This window comes from Piliocolobus tephrosceles, unplaced genomic scaffold, assembly GCF_002776525.5.
Source record: "Piliocolobus tephrosceles isolate RC106 unplaced genomic scaffold, ASM277652v3 unscaffolded_40, whole genome shotgun sequence".
NCBI classification, from domain to species: Eukaryota; Metazoa; Chordata; class Mammalia; order Primates; family Cercopithecidae; genus Piliocolobus; species Piliocolobus tephrosceles.
Window position 1 is genome coordinate 2,093,660 of NW_022324309.1, and position 16,622 is coordinate 2,110,281.

General features: G+C 40.9%; 1 protein-coding gene across 13 annotated transcripts in view; it reads right to left on the bottom strand.

Annotated features, from left to right (window-relative positions):
- Positions 1 to 16,622, bottom strand: part of LOC111550202 (calcium-dependent secretion activator 2) — a 565,477-nt gene that overhangs the window by 356,407 nt on the left and 192,448 nt on the right. The window lies entirely within an intron of this gene.

A 16,622-nucleotide genomic window follows, 5' to 3' on the forward strand; every position in this document is an offset into this window, starting at 1 on the left:
ACACACTGAAATCTCCAGAGATAAACAGGAGGATTATACAAGCAACTAACTCACAGGTGTCCTACAATACTGATGACTGTGGGAAAAGAACCAGGGGATGGATAAATATCCAGTAACTGGAAGTCTAGAAGTGACATATTGAAAGGCACAAGCTCCAGAAGGAAATGGGCTTTCACACAGGGGAGGAAGAGCAACGACCTGAAAGTAGGAATGAAGACCCATTCTCTTGGCCCTATGTGGAGAGGACAATGAAAGGCCCACCATCATAAGAAGGCTACATTTCCCCTCTGCCCTCAGTCTGCTGATTAGGTGTGGGACCTTCCACATCACACATACTCTGAAGGCCATCACGAAGCCTGATTCATCAACCTTTAATTTTACTTAAGCTCCACAATTTAGATCTCTAATATCACTCCTATCTCTCCTTAGGTGTCCCATTGGCACTCTAAATAAGTCTCAGAGTTCATGACTTTTCCAATATTTGTTCTGCTTCCTGCTTGCCTATCTCAGTGAGTGACAGATCCCAGTTTCCATCCTCGAGGGCCTGGAAATCATTCCTGACTCCTCACATCCTCCATGCTATATTCCCCAACATACAACTTGTCCCTGAACCCTGCTGATTCTATCCCCTCAATTCCTCTCAAGCCCTTCTTCACCTCTCCATCTCCCACAACAGTTCTCCCTCCCTTTCCCTGGGGCTCAAGGGATAAGAGCAAACAGCCTTGCAACTGGTCTCTGCCTCAGAGGTTTTTCTGGCAGTCACCCTATTCCTACTACCATTTTTTCCAAACTTATTGTCAATTGGCATATATATATTTTTTAAACACTGATCATTTAAATCCTTCTACAGCTTAAAACTGTTTCATTGGTTTCACTGGTCTTCCACCGAAATCGTCACCATGGCCTCTGAGTTCCCACTTCAAAAATGTCTCAAACGAGGCTGGGCACAGTGGCTCATGCCTATATCCTAGCACTTTGGGAGGCCAAAGTGAGAGGATCGCTTGAGCTCAGGAGTTGGAGATCAGCCTGGGCAAAACCCTGTCTTTACAATAAAATTTAAAAATTAGCCAGGTGTGGTGGCACATGCCTGTAGTCCTGGCCACTCGGGAGGCTGAGACAGGTGGATCACTTGAGCCCAGGTTTTTTTCTTTTTTTGACATGGAATCTCACTCTGTCATCCAGGCTGGAGTCCAGTGGCGCCATCTCAGCTCACTGCAACCTCTGCCTCACGGGCTGAAGCGATTCTCTCGCCTCAGCCTCTGAGTAGCTGGGACTACAGGCACAGGCCACTACACCCAGCTAATTTTTTTGTATTTTTAGTAGAGACGAGGTTTCACCATGTTAATTAGGTTGGTCTCGAACTCCTGACCTGAAGTGATCCACCCGCCTCAGCCTCCCAAAGTGCTGGGATTACAGGCGTGAGCCATGGTGCCCAGACATGAGCCCAGGAGTTCTAAGCTGCAGAGAGCTATGATCTCGCTACTGCACTCCGGCAGTGAAACTTTTTTTTTTTTTTTTTAATAAAAAAGTCCAAACTTCCTCCTCTCTGGTTTCATCACAAGTTATTCTTCCTTGCTGGATCTCTGTGCTCCAATCCCACAGGCCTTTTAAAAACCTCCATTGTCTACCTCACCATCCACTAATTATCTTAGTCGCCATTCAGATCTCCACCCAGTTGATCCTTCCTCAGGAATTTCTTCCCGAGTCACCCAGGTTTGGCCAGATCCTGTATCGTATGCTGTTACAGGACCTTTTCTTTTTTCTTTAAGATATTGATCACACTGTTACTGTAATATTTAAGTAAAAAATTTAATTCCCATCTCTTTTCCTTACTGAACAGTAAGTTCCATGAAGTCAAAGACTGTTTCATTCACCATTCTATCTGTAGCACCTAGCACTTGGCCAGGTACATAGATAGCAAGCACCCAGAAAATACCCACTGGATGAGTGAATGAGTGGTTCGAATGGTTAAACCAATGATTTAATTCCCCCATCCATGCGCTTGTATAATTTAAATAATTAATGAATCAGGAAGAGGGAACAATACTGCAGAGGAAGAAATCACAATGAATAACATCACAGAGGAAGGGCTGGACTGTGGTGGCTCATGCCTGAAATCCCAGAACTTTGGGAGGCAAAGGTGGGAGAATAACTTGAGCATAAGAGTTCGAGACCAGCCTGGGCAACATAGCAAGACCTCATCTCTACAAAAAAATGTACAAATAACCATATACAGTGGTGCACGCCTGTACTCCCAGCTACTCGGGAAGCTGAGGTGGAAGGATAGCTTGAGCCTAGGAGTTTGAGGCTGCAGTGAACCATGCAGCCTGGGTGACAGAGTAAGACTATCACTTAAAAAAATACTACTACTACTAATAATAATAATGTTGCAGAGGAAAGAGGGAAAGAGTGAGCCTAGTCTTGTGAGAAGCAGCTGATCAACTGCCTGGAGAGCGGGGCTCTCAGTACAGTGAGAAAGAACCCCTGGATAAGCAAAGAAGAATAGGTACAGAGATGTAATTTGATACAGGAGGCAATGGAAAACACTAAATAAGTAAGGAAGTGACATGTTGAAAGATTATTTTTAGAGAGTATTTAGCAGAGGAGTAGTAAGTAGGAAGGCAGAGGTGTGAGCAAAACTAGGGCAGACTTTAAAGCTGTGAAACCCATACACTTGCATAATTTAAATAATTAATGAACCAGTAAGATTTACTGATTCCTATTATATGATCATATAGGAAAGGAGTATAAAACATGGACCTTGTCCATATGAAAAGGGGAGGAAAGGATATCGGGGGAAGGAAGCATAATGAGTATTGTCCCAAAGGAGAGGGATTAGTTTTGTGAGTAAAATAAATTATACTGCCTAATAAATATAATATTATCTAACACTTCCTATAATCTGTGTTCTTACAGAAATAATAATAGAGTTTAAGACAATCTTTCAGGCTTATCAGTTATGAAAGTAACAATGATGGGTTTAGTCTCACTAAATATAAAATACCTGAATCCTGCATCCTTTCATAACAACAGTTATCAAGTTAAAGGCAGGTAAAGTGTGGCTACATGTGGAAACTGGTTCCAGAGCTGGTCTCCAGGCATCAGTGGTCACCCTCCAACTTTCTGCTGTGGGACCCAGGATCCTCCATGAAATTCTGCCTGGAGTACCAGCGGGGCACCATGCTGGTGTCGAAGCTGTCATGGGAATTCCTTACACTGACAAATTCACCAAGGAGCAGATATCCTGTCTCCCTAGAGCTCTTCCTGTATTATCTTCTTTAATCCTCACAATCACCCAGTACCCTCTCCAATATCATTCTCTTTTAAAGGTTAAGTGGTTTAAGCTGAGGAGATAAGTAACTGGCTCAAGGTCATACAGCTACTGGGAGAATAGAGACCCAAATACTGGACCTTTGGACTCTAAAAACACTACTCCTTTACTCCCTTTCTCTCCCATTCCTCCACCCCAGCCTGGGTGCACCTTTGGAAGCCAGATGTCCTGCTGGTTGCTGGCCAACACCTGTGGAATTATCCACCAGTGACTTCTTCTTGTGAAAATGCCACTGGGCACACACCTTATTCAGTGTGGCGGTTAGGAACCTCACGTCAGAAAACTATGACATACTACGTATGTCACATTTGTCCACATTTCAGTAAATTTTAACTTACATATGGCCTTCAATCTGAGCACCACCAACTGCCACTCTTCCCATTAATCTACTCAGCTTATATACCAACTAAGTCACTGAATATCTTAACAAAGTCGTGGTGAACTAATAACAAAAGTGAAATGTGATTACTATAACAAGAAAGTGTATCTGCCAAAAGTAAGTCTGCTCAGCTGTCCAAATAGGGCTTCAAACATACTTTTCCACAGAAGCCCTTATTGTTCGCACATTGCTGTTGATTTGAACCATGCACTACTTCTTTGATTTAAAAGAATTTTATAATGATGAGAAAAACATTATCTGCTTGCCAAATCATTGTGGCAATGAGATGTTTCCAGGAAGGCTGCCAGCATGTATTCAACAAAACGTTGAGAAAAGTACAAGAGGCCCATTTATAAGACATGCCTTTTTCTCCTTAATAATACCAAATAAAATATTGTCTCATAATTTCCGTAACCTATGCTGTCCTTGGAGAAACAGCGATATAGTTTTTAAAACTATTTTTCAGGTGTTACCAATTCAGGAAGCTTTTCAACTGTAGTGAAGTTTAGTCCCACTAGAAATCAAATAATTTATGGTTTTCCAGTATGTAAATACCAGTATTTTTTTTTTTACATGGAAACATTTTACTTCCTGATTCATACATGTTGTAATCCAAACTTAAAAGAGATGTACTTTAAAAAGGAAAATCTGAACCTTACATGTGCTGAAGCTCTAAGACACGAACTGTTTTACAGGATGGAAACACACTAAGGCAGCATTTGTCCATCTGTGGGACCTGGCTGTGACTCACACAAAACAGAGTCCTCTGTGGTGACACCAGACACAGAAACTCAAAGGAGCCCAGTGCTCCATTCTGACTATGCGCTCCAAGAAGACCTGTTAATGCCCTAGATGTGTAGAAAGAACAAGGGTCACATACTAGAAAAGACGAGTGTGCCTCCTCTGATTTCAAGTGAAAACTCTAAAGCGATGTTCTCTCCTTTCATTTCAAGTTATGTTTTGGAAAGGCATCCACCAAGGTAAGTTAAATGATAATGTGTACTAATTTTTTTAAAAAATTATCCAGTCTATCATTGATAGGCATTCAGGTTGGTTCCAAGTCTTTGCTATTATAAATAGTGCTGCAATAAACATACGTGTGCATGTGTCTAATAAAGAAAATGTGGCACACATACACCATGGAATACCACACAGCCACAGAAAAAAGAATGAGTTCATGTCCTCTGCAGGGACATGGATGAAGCTGGAAGCCATCATTCCCAGCAAACCAACACAGGACCAGAAAACCAAACACCACACGTTCTCACTCGTAAGTGGAAGCTAAACAATAAGAACACATGCACACAGGGAGGGGAACAACATACACCAGAGCCTGTTGGCGAGTGGGGGGGGCGGGTAAAGGGAGGGAGAGTGTTAGGACAAACACCCAATGCATGCAGGGCTTAAAATTTAGAAGATGGGTTGATAGGTACAGCAAACCACCATGGCACAGGCACACCCATGCAACAAACCTGCATGTTCTGTACATGCATCCCAGAACCCAAAGTAGAAAAACAAAAAAGAAGAAAAGAAATTATAACCTCTCGAACCTCAAAAACAAAATTAAAGACCTATTCATGCATCTTTTGCCAAAGGAAACAAACTTAAGGTAAGGGGGTGGGGAGGAGAGCAATAAACTCTGGGAAAAGCCACTATAATCCAAAACTTGATGGACTGTCTAAATTATTAAAATATTCTTTAAAAAAATGAGTAGGTTCCTGCCTAATTACTCTGTTTATGAGAAACACTGACAATACATTAGAGTAGACAATAAAGTAACTAAGGGGGAGTATCTCAATTACTTTTTAGGGTCCTTCATAAAATTTTATTAATGGCACCTTAAATGTAAACACTACAGAGAAACTGCCAGAAGAATGAGGACTTAGCAGAAAATACATGTCTTTTGCTACAAGTAAATAATGAGAAAATAAGAGCCAAATGTTTACCTTTAAAGTTGGTTTGCTTACCTTTCAACTTTGACATTCATTTGAAAAATGAGGACATTTTATATACTAGGCTGTATCTCGACTGCTCACTACATTGCAATACAGTAAGCTTATGTTCAAGCAGCAGTTGGAGAAGGATGCTGTTAGCCCCAGTTAAATATCCACTTCACACAGCATGACTAGAGAGAGATCCTGCTTCCCATGATGACTGATCAGCTCAAGTACCATCTGGAGAGACAGGAGGACATGGAGGCCTGCTGTCAGCTGCTCAGCCACATCCTGGAGGTGCTGTACAGGAAGGACATGGGGCCAACTCAGAGGCACATCCAGATTATCATGGAGAAACTTCTCCAGACTGTGAATCAAACCATCATTTCCCTAGGAACTGATTGTAAGTGCTTGGTGACAGTAATTTTTTTTCTATGTCACTTTGTATACCCAAAGCCAGTCAATGGATTATTTGTTGGCACTGTTTTGTGCCAGGCTCTATATCCATCCAAGTCTCCCTCAACATACCTTTCCAGGCTTCTCTTGCATTGCTCTCAAGAACATATTTTCTGCTCCAGTAAAAGGGCACACTTGTGTAGCCCCCCACACTCTGCATACATTCACACCCCCATAGCTTATCCATTTGTTCAACAAATGTTTACCAAGACAAACCAAAATGCCAGGCAATGTGATCAGGCGTCATAAGCAAAATGACAAAAGTTTGCTTCCTTCCTAGAGCTTACAGTGGGGCAAACAAATGGTTATACAAACCAATATGCCTGTAGCTTGATAAATACTAGTGAGAATTTCTGGTGCCATAAGTTTGTAACAAAGTTTGAATCTGGCTAAGGTGGTCACGGTGGCTTCCCTGAGGAGGAGAGTAGAGATCTGAAGACAAAGAATTTGCAAATAAAAAGGAACCAAGGGGCCAGGGGACAGTGGGTGGAGGGAACACAGCCTATCTAAGGGGGCCTTAAGGCAGCTCCCTGGGCTGCAGTGAAGGGCCCGAGAGTACAGTGGAATGGGAGATGCCTGAAGAGGCCCTGAGGTGCCTTTGTCAGGCCTGGAAAGTGCTCTGGTCTTTATCCCAGGAGCATGCAATGCCATCAACATTTAAGGCAGAGAGTCACATGATAAAAACTGTATTTTGAAAATAACTAAAATTTATTTTAGGGACTTAATGTATATTAACCCTCACAACTGCATAAAGAAGGTGCTAGTATTTACCTTAAAGGTAAAAAACAACAACAAAAACCCATAAACCATACAGAAATACACAGACATGGCCAAGATTACACAGTCAGAGTGAGGAAGAGTCAAGATTTAAGCCCAATCTCACTCTAGAGCTCCCCTCTTCACCATCATGCAATCAAGTTCAGCAGTTTATCAATTTGTGGCTCATTCAACTGAGCTGGCAGGGCCAACGGGTAAATGGACTGGTAAGGATTAGGCAGGAGAATGCTCCTGTTCACCTCTTTGTCAAGCATTCCAGTTTGATGGTATTTCTCTATTCTAAGCCATGTTAACACTTCCCCAGGGCTCTGTATAGGTATAAAAAACACTGCTGTCCTGTCTTATACCACATCGTTGTATCTCTCTCTTGTTTAGACTGCAAACTGCACTTTTGAAATCTATGTAGTGTCTAGTATCATTAGATATCAGATACTCAAATTTTAAAGGAAATCATTAGGTCCTTGTAGTAACGGACTTTGGAAAGTTATTGAATCCAAAGGCTGGTGTGTTGACCAGTGTAGGATGAAGTTTTCATGAATTCAAAGTGAAAAAAGCAAATACAAGGACTTCAAAGTGCATTTTAATAAAGTTAACTTTATTTACTATTTTAATAGTTGAAATTGTAGGTGCAAGAAGTCACTTTTTGTCATACAATGCTATTAATAGTAAATGTGCGGTTTTGTTGTTTTATTCGTCCAGTGAATTCTTCCCACACAGCTGCAGAGAAAAAACCAATTCACTGAGACTGCGCTATAGCAATAGAGAAGGGATTTTATTAATGCAAGGTTGGCCACACAGAAGATGGAGTTATTACTCAAATTAATCTCTCAAAGGTTTGGAGTTTAGGTTTTTTGTAAGGATAATTTGGTGGGCAAGGGTTTAGGGAATGGGGAATGTTGACTGCTTAGAGGTGAAATCACAGGGTTGTGGGAAACAGTCCTCCTGCACTTAGTCTCTGCGTAGGGGCCGCAGGATGGGTTGCACCACTACTGTGGGTCTGAGTGGATTTAGCTGGTGGTCAAAAAAGGAAAATGTGAAAGATACCTCAAAAGGTCAATCTTACGTTCTACATAGTGATGTTATCTATAGGAGCAATTGGGGAAGTCACAAATCTTGTGACCTCTGGCCATAGGACTACTGAGCAGTAAGAGATTACAGAAACTAGGCCTACATTTTAGCAGAACTCAGGCCCCTCCCACAATCATAATCCTGTGGCCTTTCATTAGTTTTTTTTTTTTTTTTTTTTTGAGGCGGAGTCTTGCTCTGTCACCCAGACTGGAGTGCAGTGGCCGGATCTCAGCTCACTGCAAGCTCCGCCTCCCGGGTTTACGCCATTCTCCTGCCTCAGCCTCCCGAGTAGCTGAGACTACAGGCGCCCGCCACCTCGCCCAGCTAGTTTTTGTATTTTTAGTAGAGACGGGGTTTCACCGTGTTAGCCAGGATGGTCTCGATCTCCTGACCTCGTAGAATCCGCCCGTCTCGGCCTCCCAAAGTGCTGGGATTACAGGCTTGAGCCACCGCGCCCGGCCGCCTTTCATTAGTTTTACAAAGATGGTTTTTAGTCCCTGAGCAAGAAGCGGTTTAGTTTTAGAGAGGGACTATTATCATCTTTGCTTCGAAGTTAAACTATAAACTAAATCCTTCCCATGGTTACTTTGGCCTAGGCAAAGGAATGAACAAAGTCAGCCAGTCTATGAGGCTAGAAGCAAGATGGAATCAGCTATGCTAGGTTTCTCTGTCATAATCTTTGCAAAGGCAGTTTCATTGTTGTTGTAATGGTTAATTATCTTTCTTGGCACACAAAAAAAGTGCAATATCTGACCTCTGTTTTTATTTACTGATCCATGAATTCCAAAGATTTGAAAAACACTGGTTTAACCAATCCCATTCCTTTACCTATCAAATGTCAAGAATCACAACTTAAAACTGATAGCAAATAATCTATTTTATCTAAAAAAGTTAATTTTGGTAAGAAATACCTCTAGACCCTTATCTATAAACTATGAGACAGTTGCTTTCTAAAGATACTTCCAACTATTCTAAATCCCTTATAACTAATCTAAAGCCCTAATATCAAATCTAAAGCCCTTAGACCAGGCCAGGCATGGTGGCTCACTACTGTAATCCCAGCACTTTGGGAGGCCAAGGTGGGTGGATCACCTGAGGTCAGGAGTTCGAGACCAGCCTGGACAACATGGCAAAAGCCCGTCTCTATTAGAAATACAAAAATTAGCCAGGTGTGGTGGTGCATGCCTGTAATCCCAGCTACTCAGGAAGCTCAGAACGAGAATCACTTGAACCCGAGAGGTGTTCAAGAGGTGGAGGTTACAGTGGGCTGGGATCATGCCACTGCACTCCAGCCTGGGCGACAGAGTGAAACTGTTTCAAAAATAAAAGAAAAAGAAAAGGGCGGGCGCAGTGGCTCGCGCTTGTAATCCCAGCACTTTGGGAGGCCGGGCGGGCAGATCACGAGGTCAGGAGATCGAGATAACGGTGAAACCCCGTCTCTACTAAAAATACAAAAAATTAGCCGGGCGTGGTGGCAGGTGCCTGCAGTCCCAGCTACTTGGGAGGCTGAGGCAGGAGAATGGCGTGAACTCGGGAGGCAGAATTTGCAGCGAGCTGAGATCGTGCCACTGTGCTCCAGCCTGGGCAACAGAGTAAGACTCCGTCTCAAAATAAATAAATAAATAAATAAATCTAAAAAATAAACATAAAGCCCTTAGACCAAATATAAAGCCCTGAACTGTCCATGCCTTCTTACATCCTGTTGTAAGAACTGAGATGAGTCTATACCCAAATGAACACAAATGGGATTTGAAAAGTATAAAGCTTTTTTTGGAAAAAAATATATACACATGATATCACCATGATCTTATCAATATTACGAAGTTGTTCTAAAGCTTTTTTCTTCTAATATCAGCTAGCAGCAGATCTTTGAGTCTTTCTTCGAAATGCTTAGTTTAAATTTCCCTAAGCCAATAGCAAATACTCCTTAACCTTGTACTTATGAGACTGAAAGTGAAGATTTACCAAGCCACTTGTACAAACACAAAGATCACTGCATCCTACCTGGGCTTCCAATCTGTCTGACACTGTGCAACAAAGACTGAGACCCTAAAGCGGAAGAAAAACCATGTTGTTCATCATGGAAAAGGGAGCAATGGAATGGCAAATATGAATTTCTAGAGAAAAGCTTCTATACGTAGCCACAAAGTCAAAGAAGATACCAGCTTTCCATGCCATATCTTCAGCCTAAGCCATCTCTTTTGCCTTCATTCAATATGTTTCGTGGTGTGATAGAAAAGTCTGAATGTTACTAGGCTGGGCTATCTTCTTACATCTATTCTACAAAGAAAATGCTTTTCTTATTTTGCCTTCACTGTAATAATACAGAAAATAAGACTCCGTCTCAAAAAAAAAAAAAATTTAGTGTATTACTTTTGAAGCCTCATAATATATCTAATGTTGAATAAATCCTTAATGTATGTTTACTAGCTGAAAAAAAAAAATGTGTTCCCCTGCTGTTCTATAGCTTTACAGTATTCCAACTTCAATTATAGAATTCAATTGACCTCATCCTTACTTCTGTGCTACTCTCCACTCATCAGCAGGGAAATAATGTAACAAACCTGAGAGGGCATCAGGAGACCTGAGAGTTTTCAAGGTGTGACACAAGCTAAGAGACTCTGAACCATTCTGGGTCAGTTTCCTCAGCAGTGGAATACAGATAATCTTGAGGTGGGATAATTCCCTTGACCTTGATCCCCTTCTTGGGTAAGAACTCAGTGGCCTGTTTCACTCAGCCTGTCACTGGCCACTCCTCATGAGACAGAACATGCAAACAACCAAGTGTAGGGACTGGAACAAACAATCGCTGGAACAGCCAGTCGCTCCTCTCTTGAGGGAGCAGGCTCTGTGTGGGCTCTGGAGCAGCTCTCAGCTCCTGCCCTCTTGGTTCTTGTCTAACATCCAGGAAGAATCAGGTCACATGAACAGATTGAAGGGTAGTGTATGTGGATGATTTTATTTGGTGATGGAAGTGGCTCTTGGCAGGATGAGAGTTGGAAAGGAATAGTGTAGGAAGAAGGTGATCTTCCCCTGAAGCCACGCCGTCTGAAGTTAGCCACATCCATCTGTAGTCTCTGATGCTCAGTTGCTGCTTCTCAGCTTACTGCTCAACCACTTGTATCCTTGATGCTCAGCAGCTTGTGTGTTGCTCTGCCAGCTGAAGCCTTTTTAAGGGCACAGGATAGAGGTGTGGCAGGCCAAAAAGGCAACATTTGGGTGGGAAAACCAAGAAAAACGGGGTCAGTTGTTTTCTCTTACAGCCACCATTCCAGGCTTAAGGATGGAGGTTTAGCTGGCAGCCCAGCGGTTCTGTATCAATATCACTTTTGAAAAGACTTTTTATTTAGTAACAATTTTATATATTATGGGGTACAACGTGATGTTTCGATATGTGCTTACAATGTGGAATGATACTTTTCTCAACACATTTTTTTTAGTACTACCTGAGATAATATAGTGAAATAAATTTTAAAATCACTGTTAGTTGAAATGTTATCCGTGGACCAATGACAGTACCCAGACTGTTACCTGTCCCTCAGCAAGTACAGACGGCAGTCCTCTAACAAGGTTGCTTTGATATAATGTTAATGAAGGAAGAAAAAAAAAAAAAAAAAAAAAACGATTCCCAGTTGGGGCTATGGTCTGTGTGGAGTTAGCATGTTCTCCCCAAGTATGCATGGGTTTCCTCCACGTATTTCAGTTTCCTCCCACATCCCAAAGACATGTATGTGAGGTTCACTGTGTCTACATTGTCCCTGTGTGAGTGTGGGTGTGTGTGTGAGTGTGCCCTGTGATGGGAAGGCATCCTGTCCAGGTTGGTGCTTGCCTTGTACCCTGAGTTGCTGGGTTCTGAACACCTGTGACCCTGAACTAAAATAAGTGGATAAATAATTGTCTTGTTTTTATTTATCTTTATTAAATGTGTATGGAGCTCACATTTATTTCCATGCTTATTATTAGAAGTGTTTTGGTTTTTGTTTAGAAGTTTGGTGATATTTTTGTGACTAGAAATAGGCTGTAGGAACTTGACTCTTATTTGTATCAATCAGCCTATGGTTAAATCAATTTCATTACAAGTCATTTCACTTCAAAATCACAGTTTCTGAGAATCTATCAACTATGTTAAGTGAGGACTGTGAGAACTTACTGTACAGGGAGCATAGTTTTTTAGAAACTTCTGAATTGATATGACATTGCCATAGCATCCAAAAGCACGATTTTCCCCCAATATTTTATTACAAAAATGTTTAAACATATAGAAAAGTTGAAAAAAGTTTGAAGCATATATATATATACACACACACACACATACATACACACACACCTACTACCTAGATCCTACAATTAACATTTTATTCCATTCGTTCTTTCACATATCGACCCAATCCTTCATCAATTCAAATTATTTTGTTACGCATTTTAGAATAAGTCAAACACCTGATTTCATATTTTATAAAATATTCCATAATGGATGAGAAATCAATAAATACCAGTCCTTTGTTGCTGATAAAATACCTCAAAAAAACTTTTCTTTGAGAAGATGGGTGATATGCCAATGTTAACAGGGAAGTTGGGAGGAAAGAGATTTCTAAAAGCCAAACCATTACATGTTCCACAATACTACCAAGACACCAGAGAATGAGTTGCTACCCTCTCAAATTCTAGGTTTATAAAACATAAATCTTAAGGATAGCAAGTTATTTACTCTTGATAATCCAAGGGCCTGCTGCAGAGAAATGAAGTTCCAAAGTAAAAATGAAAAAAAAAAAAAAAAAGGTTGGAAAGTAAATCAATTTTAAAAGCAAACATTCTATTAAGTTAAAGCAAAATGAACTCAAAACTTGTAACTAAATTTCCCTGGCATACAGTGGCTCTCAATAAATATTTGTTGAATGGATTTTATCGTTTATACTTTGTAGTTGTTTATTTTTTAACAGATGGCAACTACATGTGGAATAGCAATGTTACTGCTTTTTAATCCCAGAATCTTATTCTTGGGATTGTGAGTGACCCAAAGGTATAAATCCGATCACTCTTCTAAAGCTTTAATTCCCTCACCATCACCACCACTAAAATGACATCCAAACAATATCAAACTCCTTTAAGGAAGAGAAACTAGGCTCTCTGAAGGCAATCGCCTGTCTACAGGTAGGACCACCATCTGGAAAGTTGTTTCCAGGTGGCAATGCTCTCCCTGTAGCTGTCATTCTCTTATTGCATGCTAATCCCTGCAAAAACAAAGAAAATCTAAATTCTTTGCAAGCCCATTCTTCAAGTGTTTGATGGCAGCTAACACTGTCTTCTGTCTTGCAGGTTAAACGTTCTTGACATTTCTCAGATGACAAGACCCACTTACTATCCTACTGGCTCTCCTGAACACTAGTTTCACTTTTTCTGCACCAGTTATAGATTAAGGCCTTCATTCATTATTTTCAGGTCTTTGTTCAGCTCTTTGTCTTCTTGGTGATGTTTCTACTTAAAGCTGCATCTCTGCCTTTTGTAGCTCCCTATTCTGTTTTCTATTTTTCTCCACAGCACTTATAACTATGTAGGCACATGACATTTTTTGTATTTTCTTCCCACTAACAAGTAAGCTCCATTGATGGCAGGCATTTTATATGGTTCACCACTGTATCTCCAGGGCAATCAATATTTGTTGAATGAATCAACGAACCTGCCATATGGGTAAGATCTCACAATCCAGGAGGAAGACAGTAATTCACTCTAGTTAGAGAAGCAATGCTATTAAAGGAGAAGATGCCACAAACCTTTGGAGGGCCTACAGACACTCCCAATGCCTTACATTGAACTTATTTTCATCTACATTATTATAGAAGCTGAACTAAGTTCCCACCAGTATTTGTGAAGCTGGTTTTATGGGCCTGAACCTAGAAATTGACATGACTCCCTTCTGAATTTTTAGTATATTGATATCAGACCTTTAGTGAATATAATAGAATTAACTATTCTCTTCCAATGTGGACTGCCTAAAATTGTTCATACTTTTCAGTTTTTTCTATCCATTTATAAATTGCAAATTATCTAAAATCTATTAGTTTTCTCACAACTCCCTTGACAGTTGTGATAGTGGTAGTACATAGAGAAACCAATAGTGGGAGAGGAAAGGATTTCTATGCACAGTCATGCAGAAGTCAGAAACCTATTGTACATGTGAAATATGCCTAAATGTATCTTGTATTAATGTAGTAATAGCAACTACTGAGACTTTTAATTATACTATTTTTATTACAAGCATGATGCATCATTGCTGAAAATGAACTATCTGATCTAAATGAGGTTCTTAAACTTGAGTATACATTAGAATCAGCTGGAGGACTTGGTGAACCAGATTGCTGCCCCCTCCTCAAGTTTCTGACTGTAAACTCTGCAGTCAGCCTAAGAATTTGCATTTCTAACAAGTTCCCAGGTGATGCTGATGTTGCTCTAAGATGCTTTTCCCTGGGAACAGAAAATGAATGCAGGTGGTCTGATGTAAAAGGCACATGTTCTCTGTGGAAAGTAACTGTGTTCTGCACTGCTCCGCACCCTGACAGTCTTGTTCTGCCAGGCTGGAGTGCAGTGGCACAATCTCGGCTCACTGCAACCTCCGGCTCCCAGGTTCAAGCATTTCTCATGCCTCAGCCTCCTGAGTACCTGGGATTACAGGAATGTGTCACCACACCCAGCTAACTTTTGTATTTTTAGTAGAGATGGGGTTTTACCATGTCGGCCAGGCTGATCTCAAACTCCTGGCCTCGGGTCATCTGCCCGCCTCAGCTTCCCAAAGTGCTGGGATTACAGGGGTGAGCCACCACACCTGGCCTGACTATGCTTTTTAAGCTTAAACTTTTAAAAAGGATTGATATCAATTATTAGGATAATTACACAACTTTTTTTTTACCCCTTTTGAACTTCATCAGAAAGGCAGCCTACATCAAAACCCTTCAAAATAAATACTTTTTATACAAGAGAGCTGCCAGCTCCAGCATCAGTACTTCCTAAATGGAAGGATCCATTCCTACAGCTCAATATTTCTTTTTACTCAAGTCAGATATACCCTGGCCACACCTTCACCCTCACATAACTCTTTTTTCTTTCCTAATTATGTTGAGATCACATAAGGTACCATTCAGCCACCCTCCAGTTAGCACTCTCAATGCCTTTAGCTGGGTTTTTTCTTCCACTGTTCATTTCTTTAAGCCCTTAAAGCTGGACTCAACCTAAAGCTTTGTCCTTTACTTAAAAATTAGTGTTTCAAGCTAACTGCAGGGTAGTGGTTAAGACCATGAGCTGTGGAACCAGAACGAGTTCAAACACAGATTCTGTGTCACATACCAGCTATTTAACTTTGGGCGAGTTACTTAGCCTCTCTGGGTCTCCATTTCTTTATCTCAAGAATGAGGATACCAATAATGCCTATCTCATTGCATTACTGTTAAGGATTAAATGAGATTCTACCCTTTAAGGGAATGTAGCAACACCTGTGTATTACAGCCGTGATTATTACCACCCCTCCCTCTATTCCTATCACACTTGCCAGCTTTACTCAGCCTGCTAAGCATTCTTGGAAGACAAAAATGTCTTATAGTACATAGGGATACTACAAATTCAGGGGGCCCAAAATAGTAACACTGAAATTTACATAATAGTAAAATCACCACTAATATAAATGTCATTGGTGGTTAAATTAGTTTATTAATAAATCACAAGTTAGTACTTACATGTATCAAGCCTTTTGCTAACTTTTTACATTTATCTCATTTAATTAGTCTAAGTATAGACCTATATTTCCAGCTATGCCATGAACATCACCCAGAACTTCTATGACATATTCAAAATTTGTACTCTTCTACTCCAAACTTGCTTCACCTCATTGTTATTTTCCGTCTCACTGAATGGTATTATTATAACATAGTGGTCCAAGCCAGAAAGCAGGAGTCATCCTTAACTCTTCACTCTTCCTCTACTCCCCGACCAATACCCACCTGTTCTGTATCTGTGGTGTGCTGGTAAATTGGAGATGAACTGAAGATAAAGGTTATGGATGCAGAGAGGTTTTAAAATCAGTGTTACCTTGGTCATGGAAAAATGAAGTAGAAAATTCACACCAGCAAGTGAAATCAAATAACACATTATCTTGTAGGCAACCCACCCAATTCACTTGCCACTGCCTTTATTCATATTTTCACCTTATCATTCCTGGATCATTGCAACAGCCTTCTAAGTTCCATATGTTAGGTTCAAGGTCAGGTTCCAACCCACGCTGAGGTCTGGAGGGAGTGGGTGGATGAGTGGCAAATAGCTGAAAGAAAACTCAGGGAGACATTGGTAGGTGAAATATGGCTTTATTCAGAAGCTCTCTCAGCAGCAGCTCTCTTAGAGTGTCCGCTCTGTCTCAGCTGTTTGAGCTGGCAGCTCCCACACACAGCTGTGCTGCTGGCTCTCCCTTGCCTTCAGGGTCAGCAGCTTAACTTTTTCTCTCTGGGCACGAGAGTGCCAATATAGTATCGGAAGGGCAATGATACCTTTTATAAACAATAGTGGTTTAGAGCCAAATGATGAGCCTTCCCATTTTATGGCTACATGGTTGTGATAACAGGTGGAATTATACACCTGTGCTCTAAACTCGCTGAGTCACTCAGCCTATCCTTGACAAAAGCACAGTCATGTTCCT